The sequence below is a fragment of the Saimiri boliviensis genome, chromosome 3, assembly GCF_048565385.1.
Source record: "Saimiri boliviensis isolate mSaiBol1 chromosome 3, mSaiBol1.pri, whole genome shotgun sequence".
NCBI lineage: Eukaryota > Metazoa > Chordata > Mammalia > Primates > Cebidae > Saimiri > Saimiri boliviensis.
Window position 1 is genome coordinate 709,837 of NC_133451.1, and position 25,084 is coordinate 734,920.

Here is a 25,084-nt window from a genome sequence, read left to right on the forward strand (position 1 = left end):
GTAGCTGGGATTACAGGCACGCACCACCATGCCCAGCTAATTTTTTGTATTTTTAGTAGAGACGGGATTTCACCATGTTGACCAGGATGGTCTCAATCTCTTGACCTTGTGATCCACCCGCCTCGGCCTCCCAAAGTGCTGGGATTACAGGCTTGAGCCACCGCTCCCGGCCCATAATTTTTTTTTTTTTATAATAAACTTTCTAAATCGACTGAGGCCAGCGCAGTGGCTCACACTTGTAATTTCAGCCCTTTGGGAGGCCGAGGTAGACAGATCACTTGAAGTGAGGAGTTTGAGACTAGCTTGGCCAACATGGTGAAACCTCATCTCTACTAAAAATAGAAAAAAGTTATCCAGGTGTGGTGGTGAGTGCCTGTAATTGCAGCTACTCAGGAGGCTGAGGCAGGAGAATCATTTGAACCAGGGAGGCGGAGGTTGCGGTGAGCCAAGATTGCACCACTGCACTCCAGCCTGGGCGACAAAGCAAGACTCTGTCTAAAAAAAAAAAAAGAATTTGTGTTTGTGTGTGTGTGTGTGCAGGGTTTAAATAGTTATCTAGGCCCGGCATGGTGGATCACATCTGTAATCCCGCACTTTGGGAGGCTGAGGTGGGCGAATCACTTGAGGTTGGGGGTTTGAGACCAATCTGACCAACATGGAGAAACCCTGTCTCTACTAAAAATACAAAATTAGCTGGGTATGGTGGTGCATGCCTGTAATCCCAGCTACTTGGGAGGCTGAGGCAGGAGAATCACTTGAGCCCGGGAGGCAGAGGTTGTAGTGAACTGGGATTGAGCCATTGCACTCAGCCTGGGCAACAGGAGAGAAACTGTCTCAAAAAATATATATATTTATCTAATGTTTTGTACATTGTGTGATCAGGTATCTACTTTCTTATATACATGGTATGAAATGAGTGTGTGTGTATGCGCGGTGGGTGTCTAATATTCTGGTGTAGGCCTGATCATCATCTATTTAGTGCATGTGTCTGGTGTGAGATTGGCATCCAGTTGTATCATGTAAGGTTATACAATATTTTCATGTGTGTGATGTGAGTTGGATAATTTTAATTTTTTTGCATATATGATATGAGAGGGACCCCTGTATTACATGTATACATATGGTATATATGGTTATCTTTTTTTTTTTTTGTCTGTACGGAATAAAATGGGCATCCAATTTTTTGTGTAAAGGCAAATACAGCAGATGGGTATGTAGCATGTGTGTGTGTGATAAAATGAGTATGTTAAATCAGAGACTGGAAGTGTCTGAGGCTTTGCTCTGCTCACAAGCTAACAAGCTGACCGGCATTTTCACACGTACATGGACCTGGGTACCATTAGGTCCTGTCAGAGACAGAGCATTTCCCACTCCCAGCAAAGGCAGCCACTGACCCGTCTCCATGTCTCACCCTCGGGCGATGCGGGTGCAGCCTGGACAGGCACTGGGTGCATGGTGGGGAAGAACTCCGAGTTCAGGAAACTCTCTTACCTTTTCTTTTCTTTTCGAGACAGAATTTCACTCTTCTTGCTCAGGCTGGAGTGCAATGGTGCAATCTTGGCTCACCATAACCTCGACCTCCCGGATTCAGCGATTCTCTTGCCTCAGCCTCCTGAGTAGCTGGGATTACCGATGCCCACCATTACATCTGGCTAATTTTCATATTATTAGTTGAGACGGGTTCTACCACGTTGGCCAGGCTGGTCTCGAATTCCTGACCTCAGGTGATCCGCCTGCCTGGGCTTCCCAAAGTGCTGGGATTACAAGCATGAGCCACTGTGCCCAGCCAAAACTCTCTTATCCTTTATAGGGCTGCTGGGGGTCTTCTCATCCTCCCTTCCAGAGAGAGAAACCTGGTCCCTTCTTTGGAGTGTAAGTAAGCCTTCACCAGGGAGAGAGGTAGGTGGGGAGGCATCGTGGAGGCGGGGGAGGTCTTTGTCCTTTCTACTCTGAAAGAAACATCTCCAGTGAGGGAGACTCCTTGGTTGGGCATCACTATCCTAGAACATCTCCAGGGCAAGCATTCTTTTTCTTCTTTTTGTGATTGAGTCTTGCTCTGTTATTCAGGCTGGAGTGCAGTGGCACAATCTTGGCTCACTGCAACAACTGCCCCCTGGATTCAAGCGATTCTCCTGCCTCAGCCTTGAAAAGCAGCTGGGATTATGGGTGCACGCCAACACATCCAGCTAATTTTGTATTTTTAGTAGAGACAGGTTTCACCACATTCGACAGGCTGGTCTCAAGCTCCTAACCTCAGGTAATCCACCTGCCGTGGCCTCCCAAAGTGCTGGTATTACAGGCACGAGCCACTGTGCCCAGCCAAGACAAACATCCTTAACATGTTTCAGTGGGCGCGATCTCGGCTCACCGCAACCTCCGCTCCTGGGTTCAAGCAATTCTCCTGCCTCAGCCTCCTGAGTAGCTGGGATTACAGGCACGTGCCACCACGCCCAGCTAATTTTTTGTATTTTTAGTAGAGACGGGGTTTCACCATGTTCACCAGGATGGTCTCGATCTCTTGACCTCGTGATCCACCCGCCTCGGCCTCCCAAAGTGCTGGGATTACAGGCTTGAGCCACCGCGCCCGGCTGTGATTTGCTTTTTTAAATCATTAGACTTTATGTTTTTTTTTTTTTTGAGACGGAGTTTCGCCCTTGTTACCCAGGCTGGAGTGCAATGGCGTGATCTCGGCTCACCGCAACCTCCGCCTCCTGGGTTCAGGCAATTCTCCTGCCTCAGCCTCCTGAGCAGCTGGGATTACAGGCACGTGCCACCATGCCCAGCTAATTTTTTGCACTTTTAGTAGAGACGGGGTTTCACCATGTTGACCAGGATGGTCTCGATCTCTCGACCTCGTGATCCACCCGCCTCGGCCTCCCAAAGTGCTGGGATTACAGGCTTGAGCCACTGCGCCCGGCGCTTAGACTTTATGTTTTAAAGCAATTTTAGGTTTATGGAAAAATTGATCAGAAAAAACAGAGTTCCCACATACCCCTCTCTCCCCTAAGCCATGCACTCCGCTCCCCCATGATTTACATCCTCTATGAGTTTGGTACATTTGTTATGATTGATGAACTGATATTGACAGGTTTTTCTTAACTGAAGTCCACACTGAATGCTCTTTGTGTGGCGCATTCTCTATGTGTGTGTGCGTGTGTGTGTGTTTGCTTGAAACAGAGGGAACTCTGTCACCCAGGCTGGAGTGCAGTGGCGCAATCTCAGCTCACTGCAACCTCTGCCTCCGGGGTTCAAGTGATTCTCCTGCCTCAGCCTCCCAAGTAGCTGGGATTACAGGCACCCGCAACAGTGCTCAGCTAATTTTTGTATTTTTAATAGAGACAGGATTTTACCATATTGGCCAGCTGGTACCTCAGGTGATCCACCCACCTTGGCCTAAGATTTGGGATTACAGGCGTGAGCCAAGGTGCCTGGGTGTTGCCATTCGATTTTTTTTTTTTTTTTTTTTTTGGAGACCCAGCATGACTGCTGATTTATTGCAGGTCCCCAGGAGGGCTTTATTATTTTTTTTCAACATCCTGTTCTGCAGCTTCCTTGGCTCCTTTTGCCCATATGCTGAAGAGCTGGGCACTGGCACGGGCCACGAGGTGAGCAAAGGCTTTGAAATTCTCCTGCTCCTCAACAATGACTCGGGCTTTCTTCTTCTTACAGACCTTCGGGATGGGCGTGACCCGCCCCGACAGCTGGGTGGCAGTTTCAGTTCTTCAGCAGAACCATCTTCCTTCCCGGGGGCTGAGGGCTTCCAGGGAAGAGGATGAGTTTGAAGTGGTCTCCTTCAGCCACTGCACGCTGGCCTACAGGGACTCAGTGGACTTGTGCCGCCTCCTTGGATCCACAGAAGAGCCGATAGTCCCGGCCACACTCCTGTGAGAAGGTCCTCATTCCCCTCTGTAGTGCTGGCCACAGCCGCATTCACAAGAAGGTGGCCGGGACCATTGGCATTCCCGTGATCCACGTATCAGCCTGAGGCCGCAGCCGGCGCACACCTTCCTGTCGTGCTGAGAGAATATGTTAACTTCTCTTCCCAGGTCCACAAGGGGCATGTTTCAAAGGCAAGAACTTCACAGCGACGTGCCCAACCTGTTCTTTCACGTCTCCATCCAGGAGCTTAGAGGTCTTTGTCTAACTTAAGATTTTGCACTCAGGAAAGGTAGAGAGCCCAGGTGTGCTCTTCTGTTTAGAAAGTTCTCAAAAGGCTTTGGAAGGAGGGGCTTTTGATGGCGGGCATAGCAACCAATCCAGTATTTAACTCAGAAAATCTATCACTCAGAAGGAAGTTTGGAAAAACTCCTCTTACTGGATGAGAACTTGAATGGGGCGGGAGTAAGTCCCAGATTAAAAGAACCCCTGCCCCTCACCTGTTCGGATTTTCCCTCTGGGGAGCCCCTCCCACAACAGTGTGGGAGCTGTTCCTTCTCAGTGCGGACTCCCTCTCTGGATCCCCTCCCACTGCAACATGGGGGCTCAATCTCTCTATTTCTTTCTCTCTCTCTCTCTCTCTCTGCCTAAATAAATCATTCTCTGCAAAATTCTTTGGATCAGATTGAAGAGGGAGACTCGGGCATCTCAGATCAACTTCCCTTTTTTCCTTTTCATTCCTAAGGTTGTAAACTGAAATGCTTCTCATTCCTAAAATCGTAAACTTCCCTTTTTCATATGTAATTCCTAAAACGGTAAACTGAGACCCTTTTCATATGTAATTCATAAGACTGTATCTGTCCCTTTTCCTAAGACTGTAAACGGAACCCCTTTTCATATGTAATTACTTCCCTTTTTCCTAAGACTGTAAACTGAAACCCTTTTCTTTTTTCTTTTTTTTTTTTTTTTTGAGACAGAGTTTCGCTCTTGTTACCCAGGCTGGAGTGCAATGGCGCGATCTCGGCTCACTGCAACCTCCGCCTCCTGGGTTCAGGCAATTCTCCTGCCTCAGCCTCCTGAGTAGCTGGGATTACAGGCACGTGCCACCATGCCCAGCTAATTTTTTGTATTTTTAGTAGAGACGGGGTTTCACCATGTTGACCAGGATGGTCTCGATCTCTCGACCTCGTGATCCACCCGCCTCGGCCTCCCAAAGTGCTGGGATTACAGGCTTGAGCCACCGCGCCCGGCCTTCTTTTTTTTTTTTTTTTTTTTTTTTTGAGGTGGAGTTTCGCTCTTGTTACCCAGTCTGAAGTGCAATGGTGCGATCTCAGCTCACCGCAACCTCCGCCTCCTGGGTTCAGGCAATTCTCCTGCCTCAGCCTCCTGAGTAGCTGGGATTACAGGCACGCGCCACCATGCCCAGCTAATTTTTTGTATTTTTAGTAGAGATGGGGTTTCACCATGTTGGCCAGGATGGTCTCGATCTCTTGACCTCGTGATCCACCCGCCTCAGCCTCCCAAAATGCTGGGATTACCGGCTTGAGCCACCGCGCCCGGCCCTGAAACCCTTTTCATATGTAATTCCTGCCTTTTTTTTTTTTTTTTGAGACAGGGTTTCACCATGTTAGTCAGGCTGGTGTTGAACTCCTGACTTCAGGTGATCCGCCCGCCTCGGCCTCCCAAAGTGCTGGGATTACAGGCGTGAACTACCGCGCCGGGCCTTTTCTGTTTTTTGTTTTTGTTTTTGTTTTTGTTTTAGTCATATGTAATTCCTAAGACTGTAAACTGAGACCCTTTTCATATGTTAAGCTATGAACCTAAGATTCTTCCACGTGTAACATCTAAAGTATAAACCTATATAAAGAAGGAACCTTCTTTTGTTAGGCGAGCTTGGATATTGGGCAAATATGCCACCTGGCTCCCGGCCGAATAAACTCCTTCCTTCAATATTCGGTGTCCGAGAGATCTGTTTTCCACAAGATATTTACTTAAATGAGCTCACCATGCCCCGGGATCCCCCTCCCCATTCTTGGGTGAGTCAGAGATCGAGGGCCTGAAAACACCTGACCCGAGAGGGAGCAAAGCCGTCCTTCCCGCAGCCGGGTCACGGTACTGAACCCTGGGGCAGTGCACAGTGGGCTGGACGGGCCTCCTCAGGTACCCAGGGCGATTTGGGCACCCTGGCTCGCCAGGCCTTGCGCCTGCAGATCTTCTGGGTGGCCGGTTGAACCACACAGCCACGCGTCGCTGCAGTGCCTGTGGAAGTGGGGCTCAAGACCCTGTTGCTCCGGCCCTGTGGCTCCTACGCAGGAAAACAGCCAAGTAGAAAAGCGACTTTTAACACATACGGTTAACTTCCAAGAAAGGCTGAGGCCACACAGCATCTCCAGGCTCTTCTGAGCAGGCCGGGGCTTCAGGGTGCGTTTCCTGCTCAGCACACCCGTATGCTACTGTCTGGTGGCCATGGCTGAGTTTCAGTTTTGTGTTAAAACACACACACTGGCTGGGCGCAGTGGCTCATGCCTCTAATCCCAGCACTTTGGGAAGCAGAGGCAGGTGTGGATCACCTGAGGTCGGCAGTTCAAGACCAGCCTGACCAACATGGCAAAACACCAACTCTACTAAAAATACAAAATTAACCAGGGGTGGTGGCACACGTCTGTAATCCCAGCTACGTGGGAGGCTGAGGCAGGATAATCGCTTGAACCCAAGAGGCAGAGGTTGCAGTGAGCTGCAATTACACGACCGTACTCCAGCCTGGGCAACAAGAGCCAGACTCTTGTCCGTCTCAAAACAAACACACACACACCACACACGCCACACACACACACAGATGAACAACTGGAGTTGTTTCTTGGTCAGTGGTTACATTGTACTTGGGTTCACTTGTTGGCAATGTGCTGGCCTCTCAGGGTCTGACTCTTCTGCCCTTTCACGGGCACCTGCCTCCCCACATCCAGGGTCCTGCCAGGCATCTGAGCACATTCCCAGCACTGAAGAGGGACACCCAGGCGTCTCAGATCAACTTCCCCCTTTCATTCCTAAGACTGTAAACTGAAACCCCTGTCATCTGTATTTCCTGAGACTGTAAACTGAAACCCTTTTCATATGTATTTCCTGAGACTGTAAACTGAAACTCTTTTCATATGTAATTCCTGAGACTGTAAACCGAGACGCTTTTCATATGTTAAGTTATAAACCTAAGATTCTTCCACCTGTAACATCTAAAGTATAAGCCTATATAAAGAGGGAACTTTCCTTTGTTAGAGGAGCTTGGCTGTTAGGCAGCTACACCACCTTGCACCTTCCTCCTGTGTTTGGTGTCCGAGAGATCCGTGTCCTACGGCCGAGACGTTTGCATCACCACTTGCGGAGTCCCGTTAGCCTCAAGTCTGAAGCTTCTTACTGTGGGTCAAGATGGCCAGGGGCAGACCTATGTTATTTCTCGTTAAATAATTAAAACCTTGCTTTGCTTATTGTACACTGAAGTTTATACCCCAAACTAAGCTATATCAAATATTGGTGCGGTAAAACAGAAATGAAGTGGCAACGGGAGGCCTAAGGTAAAGGCCACCTGGGAGTGAAACTGAGGAGCACTGCAGGGTGGTTGCAGAGTAGGAGATACTGCTTTGGTCCCACGAATGTCTTACCAACATGGAGGCTGCACGAGGGTCTCCTAGAGATCTTGCTTGTGCAAGATCTCTGAAAAGGGAGGCGACCTCTGCTCACAAGATCTGACCCCTGCTCACAAGATCCAGGAAGATCTTTGCAGATGAGAGCTAGCCAGGAAGAAAAGCCCTGCAGGGCAGAGATAACCTGAATGCCACAGGCTCTGCCTAGATTCTCAGAATCTGGAGTGATTTTGATTGCTCGGTGTCTGCAATGCTGGGGAGATAAAAGCCCTTTGATGGATTGGGTGTGGTCAGATCTGGTGGTGCTTCTGATGCATATATACCTTGATAGCAACCTGTGGTGGAATTCAGTGTTCTAGGTTTGCATAAGAATCACGTCTGGGCCGGGACGCGGTGGCTCACGCCTGTAATCCAAGCACTTTGGAGGCCAAGATGGGCGGATCACCTGAGGTCGGGAGTTCAAGACCAGCCTGACCAACATGGTGAAACCCCATCTTTATAAAAGAAAAAGGCCGGGCGCGGTGGCTCAAGCCTGTAATCCCAGCACTTTGGGAGGCCAAGGCGGGTGGATCACGAGGTCGAGAGATCGAGACCATCCTGGTCAACATGGTGAAACCCCGTCTCTACTAAAAATACAAAAAATTAGCTGGGCATGGTGGCGCGTGCCTGTAATCCCAGCTACTCAGGAGGCTGAGGCAGGAGAATTGCCTGAACCCAGGAGGCGGAGGTTGCGGTGAGCCGAGATCGCGCCATTGCACTCCAGCCTGGGTCACAAGAGCGAAACTCCGTCTCAAAAAAAAAAAGAAAAAGAAAAAAAAGAATCACGTCTGTTGCTGAACACTGCAGACCGCACCTCTCCCCAGGGCTATCTTGCCCACATTCGTCTCAAGTCTTGCCCCAATAGTTTCAAGGCGTCCCCTGATCACCTCCCTTGCTCTCCTACCCCTCAATTAACAAGTGTATGCACCTCATAAAATCCCTACGCTTGCTGGCCCCCTGGACCCATGCTGTAAAAGTCTACTCTTGTGCCTTTGTCTTTTTTTTTTTTTTTCCTCAATCCCTCGTCACTGCCAGGACTAGGGGCACTCACACACAGGGCTGCAGCTGGTTCCCAGCACCTCATGACTCTCTCCTGCTGAGCTGCTCTGGTGGGACCATCACGTCTGTGAGTTCGGCCCTGCCTGCTCCTCCACCCCACCCCACCCCTCACCCTGGGAACTTCTATCGTTTCCCGGCTGCCCTATCTGCAGGACCGTCACTTACCGCTCCACCAAGCTCTTCAACTGCTTTGTGAATTACCTGGTCGATTGGTTTTTGTGTGTGTCCAGGACTATACATTTTACTTCCAAGATTTCCACCTAGTTGATTGAAACACGAATTGATTGATGTGTTCACTCAACAAACTCCCACGAGGCCTCCTCGGCAGGACACCTGCAGGCACTTCCCGCTCCCAGAGGGGCATGCTGGCATCTGGAGGGAGAAACCGAAGGAGACTGGCAATCTTTTTTTTTTTTTTTATGACGGAGTTTTGCTCTGTCGCCCAGGCTGGAGTGCAGTGGTGCAATCTCAGCTCACTGCAACCTCCGCCTCCTGGGTTCAAGCAATTCTCCTGCCTCAGCCTCCCGAGTAGCTGGGATTCCAGGTGCCCACCACTACACTCAGCTAATTTTTTGTTTTTTGTTTTGTTTTGTTTTGTTTTGTTTTGTTTTGTTTTGAGATGGAGTTTCGCTCTTGTTACCCAGGCTGGAGTGCAATGGCGCGATCTCGGCTCACCGCAACCTCCGCCTCCTGGGTTCAAGCAATTCTCCTGCCTCAGCCTCCTGAGTAGCTGGGATTACAGGCACGCGCCACCATGCCCAGCTAATTTTTTGTATTTTTTGTAGAGACGGGGTTTCACCATGTTGACTAGGATGGTCTCGATCTCCTGACCTCGTGATCCACCCGCCTCGGCCTCCCAAAGTGCTGGGATTGCAGGCTTGAGCCACCGCGCCCGGCCTCAACTAATTTTTTTGTACATTTAGTACAGATGGGGTTTCACCATGTTGGCCAGGCTGGTCTCAAACTCCTGATCTCAGGTGATCTGCCCGCCTCGGTCTCCCAAAATGCTGGGCTTATAGACGTGAGCCACCTTGCCCTGCCTGTGGGCTGCAATCTTTACAGATTCTATTGCGGAAATTTTCAAGCAAAGACAAACGGAGACGTAACTGTGTCGTCGTCAGTGTTAATGAACTTATCACCCAGCACTGGCCAGTCTTCCTTGGTCTAAATTCCTCATCAGCCTCTTCCCACCCTGACTCCTCCAAATTATTCTGAGGAAGCCTCAGCGACTACCTCATTTCATGCATATATTTGAGTGTCCATCTCTAAAAGATAAGAACTCCTAAAGAAACACAACCACACCACCATCCTTATACCTTAATAACAGGCCCTCATTGTCTTTCTTTCTTTCCCTCTCTCTCTCTCTCTCTCTCTCTCTCTTTCTTTCAGATGGAGTTTCACTCTTGTCACCCAGGCTGGAGTGCAATGGTGTGATCTCGGGTCACCGCGACCTCCACCTCCCACGTTCGTTCGTGATTTTCCCAACTCAGCCTCCCAAGTAGCTGGGATTACAGGCATGCACCACCGCACCTGGCTAATTTTGTATTTTTAGTGGAGATGGGGTTTCTCTATGTTGGCCACTATGGTCTCGAACTCCTGACCTCAGGTGATCCACCCATCTTGGCTTCCCACAGTGTTGGGATTACAGGCGTGAGACACCAGGCCTGGCCGATTTTCAGCATCATCAGGTGTCCAGTCAGTGTCATCATAGAGACTGTTGAGTAATGTGTTTTGTTTTGTTTTTACCCTGTGCGTGACTCAGGATCCCAATAAGACTGCTGGTCTACACTCCACTTCCTTCTGATTGTTGTCTCTCTTTTTGTATCTTCTTCCCTCCCCTGCACGTTGGTCGTTGGTCGTGGAAGAAACAGTTCTAGTCCTGAGAGTTTCTGCTTACATTCCAAGCTGTCTCCTGCCGGCCCCTGAATCCTGTAAATCAATGTGAGACCTGGAGGCTTAATCAGTGTCTTCACATCCCCAAGAAGCAGAGCCTGAGATTTGGGGCTTCAGTTGGGAGCTTTCCTCAGGCGATCACCTTAGGAAATGAGAAACGGGCAGGGAGTGTCAAAGGGGAAGAAACAGAACCATGGAAGAAAAGGTGGCCCCAGGGCTGCCCCTGAGCTCCCCCCAGCACTGTGGCCCCAGGGCTGCCCCTGAGCTTCCCCCGCACTGTGGTCCCAGGGCTGCCCCTCGCCCTTGCAGAAGGCCTGGGACAGACTCACTGCAGGGGCTCCTGCGGAGCAGCCAGAGGACCGAGTCTGGGTGGCGGAGGGGAGCCTGCTGCACCCGTATTCAGGGTGGATTTCTCATCAAGATCTCATTGAAGCCCTGTCTGTTTCCTACCAGGAAGCTGCTAACGTCCAGCTGTGTCTCTGGTGATGTTCACATCAGTGACTGTTGTTGCCTGTGTCATTATCTCACCGGGGTGTGAAAGGGGGAGAGTTTATTGTATAATTGCTTCATTTACCCGTTGGAATGTATCTAGAGAGAAGCAAGCACTCCCCAGGTCTTTGCCGCCTCGAGGTGCAGGGTGCGGGAGGGAAGATGAGCAGCTGGTTGCTCCCTACTCTTTGCCAGTTTTGTAAGAACAAGCTGGTGCCCCAGAGCCCATTTACAGCATCTTTTTGTTTGTTTGTTTGAGATGGAGTTTCGCTCTTGTTGCCCAGGCTGGAGTGCAATGGTGCGATCATGGCTTACTTCAACCTTCGCCTCCCCAGTTCAAGGAATTGTCATGCCTCAGCCTCCCCAGTAGCTGGGACTACAGACCTGTGCCATCACGCCCGGCTAATTTTGTATTTTTAGTAAAGATGGGGTTTAACCATGTTGGTCAGGTTGGTGTCAAACTCCCGACCTCAGGTGATCTGCCCAGCTTAGCCTCCCAAAGTGCTGGGATTACAGGCGTGACCCACTGTGCCCAGCCCCACCGCATCTTTTTTGTGGTTGTTGTTGATTACTAATCGTGTATTCAAAGCAGTAAGAGGTTCCACGACACCAAATAGACCAGTTCTGAGGTTTCCTCAAGATAAGTTTAACAGCTCCAGCTTCTTTAGTGTCTATCAAAATACAAAAGAAAAAAGTGAGGTTACCTTTTCGATGGCACATCGGACCCTTGCAGGCTGAGGGAAAGAATGCTGCATCACACATGGAGGTGGGGTGCTCCCAAGGGGCTGTGGGTCTGGGTGGACCGCCTGCCCGGCTTGCACGCGCTCCTGCTGGTGAGGCCCCAGACATCCTTCCATAGAGTCTGAGTGAGCACGAGTGCTGGAGACGACGGACTCACTCTGGCCACATGCTGACCGAGGGACAGGTGGGGCCCTGCCTCCCCCAGGCTGCCTGAATGTGGGTGGGGTGGCTGTGGGCTCTCAGCCTGGGCCCTGGGAACCATGGGGGCACGTGTACAAGCACATGGTTACGGAATGCAGGGTGACCCAAGGACAAGCCAGTTGCAGGATCTCTTTTTTTTTTTTGAGATGGAGTTTCGCTCTTGTTACCCAGGCTGGAGTGCAATGGCGTGATCTCGGCTCACCGCAACCTCCGCCTCCTGGGTTCAAGCAATTCTCCTGCCTCAGCCTCCTGAGTAGCTGGGATTACAGGCACGCGCCACCATGCCCAGCTCATGTTTTGTATTTTTAGTAGAGACGGGGTTTCACCATGTTGACCAGGATGGTCTCGATCTCTTGACCTCGTGATCCACCCACCTCGGCCTCCCAAAGTGCTGGGATTACAGGCTTGAGCCACCGCGCCCGGCCTAGTTGCAGGATCTCTATTGTGACCATGCAGAACTGATCGCAGTCTGCCACGCTGCCGCCTCCCGTTCCCAAGGGGAACAGCTGGGCTGGTGACCGGCATCCAGGCTGTAACTGCAAATCTATGCTAGGCAGGGTCTCCCTTCTGTGTGTTCAAGTGTTCTCGACTTAGATTTTTAACTATTTTAAAAAATGCACTGAGTTTGGGTTAAAAACCAACCACCAAAATGGATTTCAACACAGCTCTAAAGCCAAGAGCATGCCCGGCTCTCCCAACACAGCGACTCCTGGAGCCAGGTGCCCACAGGCCTACATCCCCTCTCAGCACTGAACAGTGAGTTGATTTTTCTTTTTACAATAAAAAAAGCTGAGTAGGCTGGGCGCCGTGGCTCACGTCTACGATCCCAGCACTTTGGGAGGCCGAGGCAGGTGGATCACGAAGCCAACAGATCGAGACCATCCTGGTCAACATGGTGAAAACCCATCTCTACTAAAAATACAAAAATTAGCTGGGCATGGTGGCACATGCCTGTAGTCCCAGCTACTCGGGAGGCTGAGGTAGGAGAATTGCTTGAACCCAGGAGGTGGAGGTTGCGGTGAGCCGAGATCGCGCCATTGCACTCCAGACTGGGTAACAAGAGCGAAACTCCGTCTCAACAATAACAACAAAAAGGCTGAGTAATATGGCATAGGAATACCAGAAACTGCCTCATTGGAAACAAAAACTATTTACATTAAATAAAAAGCCTGGCTGCAGGCTGCATCTGCCACATTTACAGCATGGTGCGATGCACACAGTGACCAAACCACGGAGGCAGCTTCTGGTGCTCACACCATGAGCTGCACATTTGCCACATGAGAGTAAAGCAGAGGGTGAGAGGAGTGAGAGGGAGGGGGGTCGCATTCACCTCTGGTTCGGGAGCTGATCGGACAGCCAGTCCAATCCGTCATAGAGCCACTGGTGGGCTGAAGGCACCAGTTCCTGTGACGTAGGGAGTGCAGCCCCAGCTTGTCTGTGATCTCGGCCACATTCACGGTGCTGGGGAGGTCCTGCTTGTTGGCGAACACCAGGGCGACAGCATCTCTCAGCTCCTCAGCCAGCATCCTCGTGAGCTCCTCACGGGCCTCGTTCCCGCACTCTGTCATTGCGGTCCACCACGAAGATCAGGCCTTGTGTGCTCTGGAAGTAGTGGCGCCACAGAGGTCGGATCTTATCCTGGCCGCCCACGTCCCACACAGGGAAGCTGATGTTCTTGTACTACACGGTTTCTACACTGAAGCCTATGGCGGGAACGGTGGTCACGATCTCACCCAGTTTTAGCTTGTACAGGATCGTGGTCTTCCCCGCAGCATCCAGGCCCACCATGAGGATGCGCATTTCCTTTTTGCCAAAAAGGCCCTTGAAGAGGTTGACAAAGATGTTCCCCACGCTTGTGGACAGGTGGAAGGACGCTGGCCGGGGACGCCTCAGCGGCTGCTGCTCTGATCCAAGTGTTGGTTTTGCATCTTTTTAAGTGGCACTATGCATTTGTGGTATAGGTATCCCTGGTGTGCTTTAACCAGCGGCTTCAGTTGTGGCCGGCGGGGGTCTCTTTGGGTGGGCCTCAGGCCCTGCGGTATTTATAGCTTCGGTTTCCTCGTCCATCTCCTGATCCATACCCAGGCACATTCAGCCCTCCTCTGGCTCCTGGAGCCTCTGAAACAGTGACAGCTGCTTCTCTGCACAGACCTCATCGTACACCAGCGTGGTTTCCAGGTGTGCCTCCACTGATGGACTTTCTTCCTCATCGTGGGTCATATTTTCCTTCTTCCCATGTCTGGTAACTTTTGATTAGATGCAGACGTTGTTCACTTTCCCTGTTGAGTTCTGAGTATGTTTGTATTTCCATTAAATATCCCTGCGCCTCTCCTCTCCAGCCTTCTGAGCTTTGCGAGTGTGGACCAGCTCAGCCTGCACTTCTGTCCCACAGCTGACCACCCTGCCTGCTGCCCCTGGGCCACGAGGACATCCTGGGGCCAGGAGGAGTATACAGACTCCAAGCCCTGTTCCACCAGCTTCTTTCCGGAGTCCTTCCCAGCTCTGGGTGCTCCCACCTGCTCCATCCTGGAGCTCTGGCTGTGGACAGCCCCTCCACTCTGCCCCTGCCCTGTGGACTCTGGTGTGTGGGCCTCCCTGGCTGCCAGCTTTGTCTCCTCCACCCAGCTCCTCTCCCTGAGTGGCAGCCGGGAGGCTTCCTTTAGGTCTCACCCCATATGCTCCTCTCAGGGATCATGGCCCATGGTAACTGATGCCCAGTGCCTAAGAATCCTTGGATGTGTTTTCAGCTGCTTCAGGGAAGAGGGTAAACTCGGGCCCTGCACACACATGCTGATGGTGAAGAGAGTGAGGCTCTGAGCTGTGCCTCCACCTGGCATGAAAATACGTCATCTTCTGGCTTTGCAGTCAGTGCTGCCCATCTGAGTTTCGATCTGCTTTGTAGTTCTACGTGTTTCACGATAAAATTCAGGGAGATACAAAATTCTTGCTACTGGCCGGGCACGGTGGCTCAAGCCTGTAATCCCAGCACTTTGGGAGGCCGAGGCGGGTGGATCACGAGGTCAAGAGATCGAGACCAACCTGGTCAACATGGTGAAACCCCGTCTCTACTAAAAATACAAAAAATTAGCTGGGCATGGTGGTGCGTGCCTGTAATCCCAGCTACTCAGGAGGCTGAGGCAGGAGAATTGCCTGAACCCAGGAGGCGGAGGTTGCAGTGAGCCGAGACCACGCCATTGCACTCCAGCCTGGGTAACAAGAGCGAAACTCCGCCTCAAAAAAAAAAAAAAAAAAAAATTCTTGCTACTGCCACCATCTTCCCATAATCTACAAGGATTTATTTAGGTATTTATTTTATTTTGAGACAGGGTCTTCGTTTGTCATCCGGGCTGGGACTACAGACGTGAGCTGCACTGGCCTCCAAAAGCATTTTTAGCCCAGGCAAATGGGAAGAAGGTTCAATGCCCCCACTCTTGGGCCTTGGCTGAGTGGGTCCCTGGAGGGTGTGGGTGGGATACGCGATGGCTGCCAATGGGCCACGGATGGCTGGCATGGGCGTGAGAGGAAGAGGGTGCAGAGGACTCTGGGTCTTGCCTCAGGACTGGTGGTGGGGGTGGGGTGCTGGGGTGCACGACAGACTCAGGAAGGCCTGGGGAAGCCATGCGGCCATGTCGCATTTGAGCTTCCTAATGACATTCAGTAGAAACAGGGCTGAACACAGAGCACAGGGCTCAGGGTCCAGGCCAGGCACAGCTGACAGCCAGCAGGAGAGAAGAGCGCAGCCCAGAGGAAGGGTTTGCGCTTCCCTGAGGAGGGGCCTGGGGCCGGGAGCTGGAGTAAGTTCTAAACTGCAGCTTAATGCTCTGCCTCCTCCTGGGGCCACCGCCCTCAGCCCAGGACTGCTCCTGGCCCTTCTAGCCACCCGCCTTGCACTCCCTGCACCAACACCTTGCCCCTGCCTCCTTCAGGGATGACCCTCAGCCTTCCCCTCCGCATCTGAGGCCTGCCCCTCCCAGCTGAAAACTGCAGTCAGGGCTCTTGAGGAGGGCTAGCACCCCAATCCCAGGCAGCCCTCCCCAGCGGGCACCTCCCCTGACCTGGGCCACCGCATGGCTCCGGGGAGCCCTCCCCACCTCCCCTTCCATGGCCGCAGCAGTGCGCCTGGGAATGCTGTGTACGTTCACGTCTCCGCTCTGTGCCCTCCTCCCACCCCAATAACGCGCCCACCCAGTGCTGGAGGTCTCTGGAGGGCCCCAGCTCTTCTCAGTCTCCTCTCAGCAGCGGACCCAAGCCGTGGCTGGTGGCTGCTCCCCGAGGTCCGACTCCTGACTTATCCACGTGGTGTGCCACGGCTGGTGGAGGCTTCCCGGGGTCGGACTCTTGACTTCTCCACGCGGACGGCCGCAGGGTCACTCCCTGGGCTACCCCCTCTCCAGATGAGACTAGCTAACGACTCCCCACTCCTGTTCCACGCCGGCATCCCACAGCTCCAGCGCCCCAGCTCACGATGGTCTGGGACCCGGAGGGTCCCCCAGCGCAGGGCGGCCCCGTCGGTCTCCTGACCACGCCCCCAGTGGTCCCGCCCCCTGCTCCGCCCCTCGTCCTCGCGCCCCTCGAGTCCCTCGGCCGAGTCCTGCCCCGACGCGCCTGCGCCCTCTGACCACGCCCGTCCCCGCCCCTATCCCCGCCTCTTACCTCCCGGCCCCGCCCCCGCCCCGGCCGCGGGGTGGGAGCCAAGCGGCACACCGCGCATGCTCTGAGCGCGGCGCCCCCGACGCGGCGCTCGGCTCAGCTCGGGCATTTCCGCCTCTTTGTTTTAAACTCCGGACGGGCTTTTTTCTCCTCCTCTTGGGGGGGACCCAGAGGGAGCGGCGCCCCCTCCCCCTCCGGCTGGACCCCGCGTGCGCCCCGCTCGCCCGCAGCCCCGAGACCGCAGGTCAGTCAGTCCGCCCCGCCTGGCCTGGGCCTGTGGCTCCCGCTCCTCAGGCTGCGGCCTCGGCCCGGTCCGGCCCGGAAGGCTCCGAACCCCGGGCCCGCTCTCCGGCGTCCCCGACTGCCTGGCCGGGGAAGCCCTTGGCAGGCCCGGGAGAGGGCTAGACCCCGGGAGGCCCGGCACCGCAGCCTGGGCAGGACCTCGGGAGGGCCGAGACCCCAGCCCAGGAGGGACCCCGGGAGGGCCGAGACCCCAGCCCAGGAGGGACCCCGGGAGGGCCGAGACCCCAGCCCAGGAGGGACCCCGCGAGGGCCGAGACCCCAGCCCAGGAGGGACCCCGGGAGGGCCGAGACCCCAGCCCAGGAGGGACCCCGCGAGGGCCGAGACCCCAGCCCAGGAGGGACCCCGCGAGGGCCGAGACCCCAGCCCAGGAGGGACCCCGGGAGGGCCGAGACCCCAGCCCAGGAGGGACCCCGCGAGGGCCGAGACCCCAGCCCAGGAGGGACCCCGCGAGGGCCGAGACCCCAGCCCAGGAGGGACCCCGGGAGGGCCGAGACCCCAGCGCAGGAGGGATCCCGGGAGGGCCGAGACCCCAGCCCAGAAGGGACCCCGCGAGGGCCGAGACCCCAGCCCAGGAGGGACCCCGCGAGGGCCGAGACCCCAGCGCAGGAGGGACCCCGGGAGGGCCGAGACCCCAGCCCAGGAGGGACCCCGCGAGGGCCGAGACCCCAGCCCAGGAGGGACCCCGGGAGGGCCGAGACCCCAGCCCAGGAGGGACCCCGGGAGGGCCGAGACCCCAGCCCAGGAGGGACCCCGGGAGGGCCGAGACCCCAGCCCAGGAGGGACCCCGCGAGGGCCGAGACCCCAGCCCAGGAGGGACCCCGCGAGGGCCGAGACCCCAGCGCAGGAGGGACCCCGGGAGGGCCGAGACCCCAGCCCAGGAGGGACCCCGCGAGGGCCGAGACCCCAGCCCAGGAGGGACCCCGGGAGGGCCGAGACCCCAGCCCAGGAGGGACCCCGCGAGGGCCGAGACCCCAGCCCAGGAGGGACCCCGGGAGGGCCGAGACCCCAGCGCAGGAGGGACCCCGGGAGGGCCGAGACCCCAGCCCAGAAGGGACCCCGCGAGGGCCGAGACCCCAGCCCAGGAGGGACCCCGCGAGGGCCGAGACCCCAGCGCAGGAGGGACCCCGGGAGGGCCGAGACCCCAGCCCAGGAGGGACCCCGCGAGGGCCGAGACCCCAGCCCAGGAGGGACCCCGGGAGGGCCGAGACCCCAGCCCAGGAGGGACCCCGGGAGGGCCGAGACCCCAGCCCAGGAGGGACCCCGGGAGGGCCGAGACCCCAGCGCAGGAGGGACCCCGGGAGGGCCGAGACCCCAGCCCAGGAGGGACCCCGGGAGGGCCGAGACCCCAGCCCAGGAGGGACCCCGCGAGGGCCGAGACCCCAGCCCAGGAGGGACCCCGGGAGGGCCGAGACCCCAGCCCAGGAGGGACCCCGGGAGGGCCGAGACCCCAGCCCAGGAGGGACCCCGGGAGGGCCGAGACCCCAGCCCAGGAGGGACCCCGGGAGGGCCGAGACCCCAGCCCAGGCAGGACCTAGGAAGGGCCAAGACCCCAGGCAGGACCCAGGGAGGCCAAGACTCCAGCCCAGGCAAGACCCAGGCCTAGTCAGTACCCCGGGAGGGCCGAGACCCCAGGCAGGACCCCGGGAGGGCCAAGACCCCAGCCCAGGAGGGACCCCGGGAGGGCCAAGACCCCAGCCCAGGCAGGAGCCTGGGAGGGCCAAGACTCTAGCCCAGGCAAGACCCCAGGAGGGCAAGACCCCAGCCTAGTCAGGACCCCGCGAGGGCGGGGAACCCAGTCCAGGCAGGGGACGCAGGGAGGGCCAGACCCTAGCCCAAGTAGGACTCTCAGGAGGGCTGGGTCCTCAGACCAGCGAGCACCTGAAAAGAGTTGGGCCCTGGGACTGCACGGGACCCCCAGCGTGCCAGGACAGGTCATCCAGGAGGGTCTGACCCTGGGACAGGCCACTGAGAAAAGCTGGGACCCCAAGATGGGTCACCAAGGAGGGTCGAACCTGGCCACCTGGCAGGGACCAGGGAGGGCTAAGACCCTGGGAAAAATCATGGAGGAGGATCAGACCTAGGGACCAGGCAGAACCCAAAGAATGCCAGAACCCCAGAATAGGTACCCAAGGACGGTCCCGCCTTAAAGTGGGCCGCAGATGAGAGCCAGGACCCCACGACCGTCACTCCGGACGACCTGACTCTGAAGCAGTCCTGTGAGCACTGCTCGGACCCTGAGACTACCCTGTCTCCCCCTGAGGCTGGGACCCTGAGACCACTCCATCTCCCCGGGGGATGGGCTCGGACCCTGAGAGACAGCCCCATCTCCCCTGGGGGGCTAGGACCCAGAGACAGCCTTTTCTCCCCTGGGGCTGGGACCCTGAGACAGCCCCATCTCCCCCCTGGAGTCTGGGACCCTGAGACTGAGAGGAACTTGTGACAGTGAGAGGAACTTGTGACATGGACAGTCCTAGATGACCAGGAGCTCAGTTGGGGTCACTTAGGGTTGGGACACTGGGTATGGACAGGGGGAGGGGAGAAGGCTAGGCTTTCAAGGAGGACCTGATGAGAGCTAGAACTTCCAGACAGGTCCTCAGAGGAGCTGGGACTCCTGAACAAGTCGCTGAAGAGCATGTAGACCCCAAGACTAGATTGTAAGAAGTACTGGGACCCTGGGGTGGGATCCAGAGGTGTCCTGAATCTGCCTAGCCCACTCAGCTGGACACACCTACTGTGAAGGCCCAGGCATCTGGCATCCTGGTACCTGAGGCACTTTCCTTGAGACCCTGGCCCAGCCCCACAGCCCCTGCACACGAGCTCCCTAGGCTGGGACCTAGGGCAGGTATGAGGCAGGGGACTCAGGGTTCCAGGAGCTCCCAGCCCACAGGCTCCACGCCTCAGGCTGGCACTGTGCCCTCCCCCCCTCTCAGCCCCTCGTCCAGGGCTGCTGTCCTTCCCTTGCCTTGGCCATGGTCCATGTCTAGCAGCTTCAACCCTCCTGCCCCTCTCCCCACCCCCAAGGTTACGTGAGTGCCCCCTTCCTCAGTGTAGAGTCGTTTTCAGTGTCTGGAAGACTCAAAGGAGGGTTGAGTTTTAACTGGGATGTGGACTGTTGGTCCAAGTCAGGAACGTTGGAGCAGGCTTGACTGCTTCCCACTCCCTCTCCACTCCGGGAAGGGAAGGAATTGAAGCATCCTGGTGAGGGGCATGGGGCGGGGGGTCTTTATTTCTTTCAAACCTTTGAATCAGCCTTTCATCTAGAACTTGTGGGTGTTTTCCTTTAATTTGGAAGTGGTAATGAAAGTGTGGGGTGTTCACAGTGAGTGGTCTGTGCTGCCCTTTGACTAGGGAAGGGTTGTCCAGTGAGATCGTGTCAGGGTGTTTCTCGAGGGTGGTCAGCCCAGGAGCCTGCTCCTAGAGGGTACGGGGTGGCTGCTAGTGTGCAGCGCACATTTCCAGAAAGTGAATTGATGCATGAACAAATGAATGAAAGCCGGTAGATCCTCAGAGACATCCACTCGGATCAGGCAGGCACAGTTGTCTGGAAGCTGGGCAATAAGATGAAGTGTAACCCTAAAACTCTAGCTCTCCGGACTCCCAAGGGAGACACTGAATTAGATGGTTCGGGATTTCATCTTTGCCACAACTTCACTTCTTGGTTACTTAGGAGAAAACCACTTTAGGTTTCAGCTTAACATTTGAGGGTACTGAATGTCAGCCAAATGTGTCCTTGCCTGGTCAGCCTAGACCTAGAAGCTTTTATTTGCCCAGTGTAACCTCCTGGGACCTTTTACTCAACACTTCCTTCTGATTTGCTCTTTTGACATATGCTTACTGTCTTTAAAACTTAATTTGCTTTGTGAAATTGTGGAAGAGGCTTGTGAAGCTGAGTATTCAGGTTTGTTTGGCTCTGTGCTGTCTGGTTCCCAGGTTTTTACAGTTGTGGCTGTCCTTAGTGGACCAGATTACCCTGAACCTGTGCCTTAAACTGACAGTCAGATAGTATCTTATTGTTTCTGTGGGTCAGGGCTCCAGGCGGGTCCTCTGGCTCAGGAGGCTCCCATCTGGGTCTGTGTCTCTTCTGGCTCAGGAGGCTCCCATCTGGGTCTGTGTCTCCTCTGGCTCAGGAGGCTCCCATTTGGGGCTGTGTCTCCTCTAAAGGCTGGACTGGGAGTGTTTGCGCTCAGGCTGCGTCACATGACTGCGGGCTGGAGACCTCAGTTCCTTTCTCTATAGGGCAGCTCCGAGGGTGCCCACGCCAAGCTAGAGAGGGACAGGTAGGATGTCCCAGACTGTGGAGTGACATTCTATCACTTTTGCCAAATTCTCTTTGCCAGAAGTGAGTCATTAGGCCCCTGCATGGTTGGGAGGGAACTCCAAACGGTGAGCATACCGTGGGCAGGTGTGGTCACTGGAACCACAAAGCCTGCCCAGCATAGTGGTGCTGTGAGCCTGGCATCTGCCAGGGCACTGGAGAGACAGCCCGTAAGTTAATCAGTGATGGTGCATGGACTGATGTGTTAAGACGGGGATGTGGCCATCCAGCTGTCTCTTTAATTGTTGTGGGTTTCTCCGATGTCACTGTTGTGATTCAGACATTTGTGATGTGTTAAGGAAGATAAATTACAGATAGAAAAGATTCTTAGGAATTAACTTGCAATTTAGAATGTGAGTAGCAAGCCGTAAAACCCCACAAATTAAATGACAGGGTGTGTGTCACTGATATCAGATTCTAACAGCTTCAAGTGCAAGTGTTCTACTTGTCCTCAGAGTCCCCTCATTTTATTCCTGCCAGTGGTCTGGCTCCAGAAATTATCAATCGACTTCCGTTAAGTTTTTCTAAACCACTTTAAATATATGTTGGAAATGTTTTTACCGGTCACTGTCGGCCTCGTGCCCGCGGTTATTTGTGACTTCATAACAGTGCTGTAGGAGACGTGAGACCCTGACCGTGTTGGACATTTGGCCCATGTGAGGGCTTAGGTCCAGGGTACAGGCACCACTGGCAACCAGAACCTTTGCCCCCAGCCCACACCCTTCACCCCACAGGGAACTGGACCCACGCCTCCCCACAGTTCTGGGCTGCAGCCAGGGCCGTGAAGGGGACCTGTCCTGGACTTTGGAGACCACAGCCTGCCCCTCCCACCAAGCCGAATTCTGCAGACTTTCAGCAGCTCCAGCAACCTCGAGGAGCGGCAGGGGCCCTTCACGGGGGGCTGGAATTGTTGACTTGGGTGTTTTCATTTGGGTTATGAAGTGAGTCTTGTTTTGGTGTATACCGTTACTCTTTTTTTCCCTTTTTTTTTTTTTTGAGACGGAGTTTCGCCCTTGTTACCCAGGCTGGAGTGCAATGGCGCGATCTCGGCTCACCGCAACCTCCGCCTCCTGGGTTCAGGCAATTCTCCTGCCTCAGCCTCCGGAGTAGCTGGGATTACAGGCACGCGCCACCATGCTCAGCTAATTTTTTGCACCATTAGTAGAGACGGGGTTTCACCATGTTGACCAGGATGGTCTTGATCTCTTGACCTCGTGATCCACCCGCCTCGGCCTCCCAAAGTGCTGGGATTACAGGCTTGAGCCACCACGCCCGGCTTCCTTTTTTTTTTTTTTTGAGACAGAGTTTTGCTCTTGTTGCCCAGGCTGGAGTGTAGTGGCGCGATCTTGGCTCACTGCAACCTCCGCCTCCCAGGTTTAAGAGATTCTCCTGCCTCAGCCTCCCGAATAGCTGGGATTACGGGCATGCATTACCACACCCAGCTAATTTTGTATTTTTTAGTAAAGACGGGGTTTCTCCATGTTGGTCAGGCTGGTCTTGAACTCCGAACCTCAGGTGATCCACCTACCCCAGCCTCCCAAAGTTCTGGGATTACAGGCATGAGTCACTGCACCTGGCCACCAGGCATGAACTGAGATCGCACTACTGCACTCCAGCCTGGGCAATAAGAGCAAATGGCAGGATTTATTATTTTGTTTGCAGCCTTACAATTGAAGTTCAAATGTAATTTTTCTACAAAATTAGCCAGGCGTGGTGGTAGGCCCTTGTAATCCCACCTACTCGGGAGGCTGAGCCAGGAGAATTGCTTGAACCCAGGAGGTGGAGGTTGCAGTGATCTGAGAGCACTACTGCCCTCCAGCATGGGTGACAGAGTGAGACTTTGACTCAAAAAAAAAAAAAAAAAAGTGGGCCGGGCGCGGTGGCTCAAGCCTGTAATCCCAGCACTTTGGGAGGCCGAGGCGGGTGGATCACGAGGTCGAGAGATCGAGACCATCCTGGTCAACATGGTGAAACCCCGTCTCTACTAAAAATACAAAAAAATTAGCTGGGCATGGTGGCGTGTGTCTGTAATCCCAGCTACTCAGGAGGCTGAGGCAGGAGAATTGCCTGAACCCAGGGGGCGGAGGTTGCGGTGAGCCAAGACCACGCCATTGCACTCCAGCCTGGGTAACAAGAGTAAAACTCCGTCTCAAAAAAAAAAATTGAAATTATTTTTAATTTCCTACATTGATAGTTTATCATTGAATTTTTTAAATGTGAGGCCTTGAGAAAAATAACAAAACTATCTTTCCCGATCGGCCACATTTCTCCCACAGAACGGAATTATGCAAAAGCCAGAATGACAAAGAGTAACAGTGAACATTACCTGGGTGTGTTTTTGTAGAATTATCCCCTAAATTAAGCAAACCTCCCATTGATGGGAACTAATACTCTCTGGAAAATATAGTCCTTCAACCTATTGTTACGTTGACTTGCTTTTTTTAAAAGATAAACTCTAATATTTTTGTTGTTGTTGTTGTTTTGTTTTGAGACGGAGTTTTGCTCGTTGCCCAGGCTGGAGTGCGATGGCATGATCTCGGCTCATGGCAACCTCTGCTTCCCGAGTTCAAGCAATTCTCCTGCCTCAGCCTCTGGAATAGCTGGGATTGCAGGTGTACAGCATCATGCTCAGCTAATTTTTTTTTTTTTTTTTTTTTTTTTGAGATGGAGTTTCACTCTTGTTACCCAGGCTGGAGTGCAATGGCGCGATCTCAGCTCACCGCAACCTCCACCTCCTGGGTTCAGGCAATTCTCCTGCCTCAGCCTCCTGAGTAGCTGGGATTACAGGCACGTGCCACCATGTCCAGCTAATTTTTTGTATTTTTAGTAGAGACAGGGTTTCACCATGTTGACCAGGATGGTCTCGATCTCTTGACCTCGTGATCCACCCGCCTCGGCCTCCCAAAGTGCTGGGATTATAGGCTTGAGCCACCGCGCCTGGCCAATTTTTTGTATTTTTAGTGGAGACAGGGTTTCACCATGTTGGCCAGGCTGTTCTTGATCTCCTGCCCTCAGGTGATCCGCCCACATCAGCCTCCAAAGTGTTGAGATTACAGGCATGAGCCACTGTGCCTGACCAATAAACTCTAATATTTACGTACACTTAGAGGGTGGAGGTTAATTGAGGTTTGTTGGCTTGTTTTTTTTTTTTTTTTTTTTTTTTTTTCGCAAATTCATTGATACTTGCTGGGCTATGCTACATTAGCAGCAAATTCCAGGCCAGATATCCCCAAACATGCGGCCCGCGGGCCGCATGCGGCCCCCTGAGGCCATTTATCCGGCCCCCCGCCGCACTTCAGGAAGGGGCACCTCTTTCTTTTTTTTTTTTTTTTTTTTGAGACGGAGTTTCGCTCTTGTTACCCAGGCTGGAGTGCAATGGCGCGATCTCGGCTCACCGCAACCTCCGCCTCCTGGGTTCAGGCAATTCTCCTGCCTCAGCCTCCTGAGTAGCTGCGATTACAGGCACGCGCCACCATGCCCAGCTAGTTTTTTGTGTTTTTAGTAGAGACGGGGTTTCACCATGTTGACCAGGATGGTCTCAATCTCTTGACCTCGTGATCCACCCGCCTCGGCCTCCCAAAGTGCTGGGATTACAGGCGTGAGCCACCGCGCCCGGCTGGGGCACCTCTTTCATTGGTGGTCAATGAGCGGAGCACAGTATGTGGCGGCCCTCCAACGGTCTGAGGGACAGTGAACTGGCCACCTGTGTAAAAAGTTTGGGGACGCCTGTTGCAGACGTTTAATAAGCAGTAGATGCAAAGAGGACCTGTCTGCAGACTTCTCTGAAGCTCCCTCTAATCCATGGGTCCTGTGGACCTCATGGAGGCTGTGAGCCTCACGGGTGCTGTGTGGCCTTGTGGGGGCCGTGGGGCCTCATGGGGC

At 54.2% G+C, this 25,084-nt stretch overlaps 1 protein-coding gene and 1 pseudogene across 4 annotated transcripts in view; one reads left to right on the top strand and one right to left on the bottom strand.

The window, feature by feature from the left end:
• Nucleotides 1–13,035: 13,035 nt before the first annotated feature.
• Nucleotides 13,036–15,853, bottom strand: LOC141583887 (ADP-ribosylation factor 1 pseudogene; annotated as a pseudogene).
• Nucleotides 15,854–16,635: 782 nt separating this feature from the next.
• The window catches only part of PCGF3 (polycomb group ring finger 3), a 67,106-nt gene continuing 58,657 nt past the window's right edge, over nt 16,636–25,084 (top strand). For all 4 annotated transcript variants that reach the window (XM_010345155.3, XM_074395754.1, XM_039468111.2 and 1 more), the window contains exon 1: nt 16,636–16,827. The gene's annotated coding sequence lies outside the window, so the exon portion shown is untranslated. The remainder of the gene's footprint in view (nt 16,828–25,084) is intronic.